Below are 5,901 nucleotides of genomic sequence, written 5' to 3'. Positions count from 1 at the left end.
CCTCTGCACTCCCTCCAGGGCCAAAATATCCTTGCGCAGGTGCGGCGCCCAAAACTGCACACAGTACTCCAGCTGCGGCCTCACCAATGCCCTATACAGCTGCAGCAAGACCTCCCTACTTTTATATTCAATCCCCCTCGCTATGAAGGCCAGCATCCCATTCGCATTCCTGACCACCTGCTGCACCTGCAAGCTGGGTTTTTGCGACTCATGCACAAGGACCCCGAGGTCCCTCTGCACTATGTTCTTATGTTCCTTGGCACACGTTAGTCATAAATTTGCTTTGCATAATATCAGTAGGTGCAGTAACAATTTTTTAAAAATTGCACTAAACTGCACTTACAATAAAAATGAGAAAATTATTTTTCTCAGAATTCCACATGATGCTAGGAAATGACTACTGCTTTCCAAAATTGTTTCACTTCTAATTATTAGTTTAATCTACTCTGACCCTGAAATCTACAGTGATTCTCCAATTAGAATGAAAGCTACTCAGTGAAGTATCTGGGGAAAATTTATCCTATAATGCTAATTATCCAAAATAAATCACTATTGATCCCCTCATTTGTTAGTAAGGTCAGTAATGCGTTATTTATACAATTATCATTAAATGGCATTAGATCAGCTGACAAAACATCAAATTATAGCTATTTGAAATAAATGGAGAAATTGCCTATTTCCCATTGTAGTTTATGATTCACAAACAAAATCATAACACTAAATGATATTAAAGTATGCAACTACAAAGAACAAAGAAAATTACAGCACAGAAACAAGCCCTTCAGCCCTCCAAACCTGCACCAATCATGCTGCCTGACTTAACTAAAGCCCCGACCCTTCTGGGGACCTTATCCCTCTATTCCCATCCTATTCATGTATTTGTCAAGACGCCCCTTAAAAAACACTACCATACATGCTTCCACTACCTCCCCCAGCAGCAAGTTTCAGGCATCTATTGCTTGTGTAAAAAATCTGCCTTGTACATCTCCTTGCCCCTCGCACCTTAAATCTGTGCCCCCAGTAATTGATTCTTCCACCCTGGGAAAAAGCTTCTATCTACTCTGTCCATGACTCTCATAACCTTATATTTTTCTATCAGGTCACTCCTCAACCTCTGTCATTCTAGTAAGAACAAACCAAGTTCCTCCAACCTCTTTACTTGGCTAATGCCCTCCACACCAGGCAACATCCTGGTAAATCTTTTTTGTACCCTCTCCAAAGCCTCCACATCTTTCTGGTAGTGTGCAACCAGAATTGAACATTATATTCCAAGTGCGACATAAGTAAGGTTCTATAAAGCTGTAACATGACTTGTTAATTTTTAAACTCAATGCCCTGGCCATGAAGGCAAGTATGCCGTATACTTTCTTGACTACCTTCTCCACTTTCAGTGACCTGTGTACCTGTACACCCAAATCCCTCTGTCTATGAAAACGGTTCTGTCATTTACTGTATATTTATTACCCAAATTAGACCTTCCAAAATGCATTACCTCACATTTGTCAGGATTAACTCCATCTTCCATCTCTCCACCCAAATCTCCAACTGACCTATAGCCTGCTGTATCCTCTGATGGTCCTTATTGCTATCCACAAATAGAGTCATAGAGGTTTACAACATGGAAACAGGTCCTTCGGCCCAACGTCTATGCTGCCCTTTTTTTAAACTGATAAACTAATTCCAGTTGTCCGCATGTGGCCCATATCCCTCTATACACATCTTACCCATGTAACTATGTAAATGCTTTTTAAAAGATAAAATTGTACCCACCTTTACTTCTACCTCTGGCAGTTTGTTCCAGACACTCACCATCCTCTGTGTGAAGAAATCACCCCTCTGGACACTTTTGTAAGTTTCCCCTCACCTTAAACCTATGCCCTCTAGTTTTAGACTCCCCTACCTTTGGGAAAATATATTGATTATCTAGCTGATCTGTGCCCCTCATTTTTCCACCAACCTCCAAAGAATGTAATTTTATAAACAGGTTATCTGATCAGGGATTCTGTTTGTGACACATTTCTCTGCATAAATTTGTTGCCAAAATACCTAACAACAGTGTAGTTTCTACATATTCTTTAATTAATGCTTGGGAGAATGCTCTGTGACCTCTTCATGTTCAGGCTATATACACACACCGCCATTTTGTGTTTAATATTTGATTGTGCAATATATATTTTTAAAAATTTATTCATTAAATGTGGGCATTACTGGTTAGAGCAGCATTTATTATCCATCCCTAATTACCTTGAACTGAAGGTCAACCACATTGTTGTAGATCTGGAATCATGTGTAGATCAGATAAGGATACCAGATTTCCTTCCCTAAAGGACATTAATGAGCCAGATTTTTTTTACGGCAGTGATAATGGCTATCATTAGACCTTTAATTCCAGATTTATTTTCTTAAATTCACATTTCACCATCTGCCATTGTGGGATTCAAACCCACGTCTCCAGTGTCTGGATTACCAGTTGGGTGACAATACCAGCAGCAACACAAATGATTCTCCTTTTAATCCTACTTCAAACCACTTCCCTCTCTCCTTTGAGTGCTGCTTTCACCATTGACTGCTGTGATTGCATGCTCTATATTTCGTAGGTAGCAATTCACATAACAACAGGAACTTTTACCTACAGTTTACAAAGGCTGAAAGCCCTACTGCTAGTGCTGAAAGCATCTGAAAGAATGATCCCATACTATATAAAAGCATTTTGATTCAGCAAATAATAGGGAATTGATGGCAATTGAAAGTGATAATAGATGGTAGTTAAAGGAAAGAAAACTGAAAGCGAAAGGAACGAGCTAATAATAGGGGCTAATGAAAGCACAAGGGAGCAGGCAGCAGCATGGTGTGGTACTTTGGGTGGGAGTGGAAAGAGAGTGCCAACATCAACTGAAGTAAGCAGGGAGATTGCAAGCAATGAAATAAGGTTGGGAAAAAATATACTCGTATGACTGGAAAATTGGAAGAGGAATATCAACTTCAGAATTGGGGGAGGGGGGAATAAAAATTTAGTGAAGGAGGAGGAGAAATGAGTAAGAATTGGACCTTATTGCATCTCCTTTTTTCCTCAACTGAGGATTCCTCCCACCACCATCATTGACAGTGCCCTCAACTGTATCCGCCATATTTCCCATACTTCGGCTCTCACCTCTTCCCCTTCCTCCCTCCCAGAATCATGAGAGTGTTCTTCTTTTCCTCATCTGCCTCTGCATTCAATGGATTATTTTCTGTCATTTTCGCCATCTCCAGCATAATGTGACCACCAAATACATCTCACTCCCTTCACCCCCTTTCAGTATTTGGAAATGACCATTTCTACTATGATCCCCAGTCCACTTAGTCATCTCCAACACCCATCCCCTTCCCATGGCATCTTACCACGCAAAATGCAGGAGATTTAACACGCAGCCTTTTACATCCTCTCCCCACCATCCAAGGCCCAAAACTCTCTTCCAGGTGAAGCAATGATGTGTGCATTGCTTTAAATCTAGTCTACTGTATTCGCTGCTCAAAATGTGGTCGCCCCTATAATGGGGAAACCAAACACAGGTCATTTTAACTCTCCACCTTGCTCTCATTGGTTTTTCTGTCTTTGGCCTACTGCACTGTTTCACTGAGGTTTAACATAAGCCCCATCTTTCGATTAGGCACTTTACAGTCTTCTGGACTCAACATTGAATTCAATAATATCAGACCATAATTTATGATTCATTTTGTTTCCTTACCATTGCTTGTTTTTTTCCCTCAGTCAATAGCACACCTGCTCCAGGCACACTTGTTTTTTTTTGTCCCATCATTCCCTTTGGCCCTGGAAGGCTACCTCTTCCGTCATTCAATCTCTCCTGTCTTTTACCTATTCATACACCTTCCTTTTGTCCTGATTCCAGCCATTCCTTGTTCAAACCTACAGTATTACTTTTCTAATTTTTCCCAGTTCTGATGAAAGGTCACCAGCCTGAAATGCTAACACTATTTCTCTGCACAGATGCTGCCATTATGTTCTGAACATTTCCAGTATTTTCTGTTTTCGTTTCTAGATTTTCAGCATCTGCAATATATTGCTGTTATACTTGTGGATTATTTTTCTTATTTTGTTGAGCAAGTGATCCTTCAACTTCTAGATCACTAGAAACCTTACAACCAAACCATACTGTGGCTCCCGTCTGATAACAAGTGAGACCTTGGTGTCCTCAAACATCAGTTGCTGAAAGTAAGTGCGCAGGTACAGCAGGAACTAAGGAATGCAAATGGTATGTTGGCCTTCATAACAAAAGGATTTGAGTACAGGAATAGGGATGTTTTACTAAATTGTACAGAGCATTGATGAGAAAATATATGTAGTATTGCATGCAGTTTTGGTGTCCTAATAGAGGGAATGCAGCAAAGGTTTACTTGGCTGATTTCTGGGATGGCAGGTCTGTTGATGAGGAAGGACTAAGTTGGTTATGATTACACACAGTGACTAGTACTGCTGCCTCATTGCACCAGGGATCCAGGTTCAATTTCGGCCTTAGGTGTGGAGTTTGCATGTTCTCCCCATGTCTGTGTGGATTCCTCTGGGTGCTCTGGTTTCCTCCCACTGTCCAAAGATATACAGTTAGGTGGATTGGCCATGCTAAATTGCCCCTTAGTGTCGGGGGATTAGCAGGGTAAATGCATGGGATTATGGGGATAGGGTGGGATTGTTGTCGGTGAAGGTTTGATGGAGGCTGAATGGCCTCTCTGCACTGTAAGGATTCTATGAGTTTAGAAGAGTGAATGGGGATCTCAGAAACTTATACAATTCTAACAGCATTAGACAGGGTAGATTCAGAAAGAATATTTCAGGTGGGGGTGGGGAAAGTCCAGAACTAGGGGTCATAGTTTAAGGATAAAGGGTAAATCTTTAATACTGAATTGAGGAGAAATTTCTTCACTCAGTGAGTGGTGAATCTGTGGAATTCGCTACCGTAGAAAGTACTTGAGATCAAACCGTTGTGTGATTTCAAGAAGAAATTAAATATAGCTCTTCGGGGTAAAGGGATATAGGGGGAAGGCAGGATCAAGACATTGAACTTGATGATCAGCCACGATCAAAATGAATGATGGAGCAGGTTCGAAGGGTCGAATGGCCTACTCCTGCTTCTATTTTCTATGTTTCTGCAGCAGTTTGTTTCATTCTTGCTTAGTCGGCGACTGATGCTAAATAGCGATCTAGCGAGTGACACTTACACACATACCCACCACTGCAAGTCAATTTAGTATTGTGTGGCTGTAAAAATAAAAATCAGTTGGCCAAATGTCTGTGGCCAATCGAAAGGTGATTCTATTGGACAACACTGGTCTACATATCCCAGTGATAACAAGTCTTAGGTTTCACGTTCAACCTGTAGGTAGTGAGTGAGCTGATCTTATCTAGGGTAACGGTTTTTTGTATCTATAATTGTAATCTAGAAAAGGCAAATCAGCCGAATTCCCATTAATGTTCGCCACCTAGCGACTTTGCTGAAAGGTGCCAACAGCATCCTGGCCTGTGAGCACGCACCGTCTAGACTAACATCTGAAAAAGGGGCGATTATTATACGGTGCCAAAAAGTTGTCAATGTCTATCGATCCACTGCCAGCAACGATTAACTCTTTCAAGAACATCGGCGCCGTTAAACTAGAGAAACATAGATTCCAAGAAGACATTTAATGGTGCACAGGCTTATTTTGCACATGGGCGGTGAAGGTGTTGGGGTTGAAGTAAATGAAAAATATTGCAGTAAAATCTGCGAAAAATATTCTAAGAAAAATCGAAGGAGAGCTCGTAAAAAGTGAAGGAAATGATTTGCCTTTTTCCTCTGGTAACACCCCCGATAGTTGATGATTGATAGCAGCCCGCAAAGAATATTCACCAATCAGCGGAATGGAGCAGTA

This window comes from Carcharhinus amblyrhynchos, chromosome 4, assembly GCF_965287045.1.
Source record: "Carcharhinus amblyrhynchos chromosome 4, sCarAmb.v2.hapA, whole genome shotgun sequence".
Classification (NCBI taxonomy): domain Eukaryota; kingdom Metazoa; phylum Chordata; class Chondrichthyes; order Carcharhiniformes; family Carcharhinidae; genus Carcharhinus; species Carcharhinus amblyrhynchos.
The sequence above is the reverse complement of the archived record's forward strand: the minus strand, read 5'-3'. Positions refer to the sequence as shown.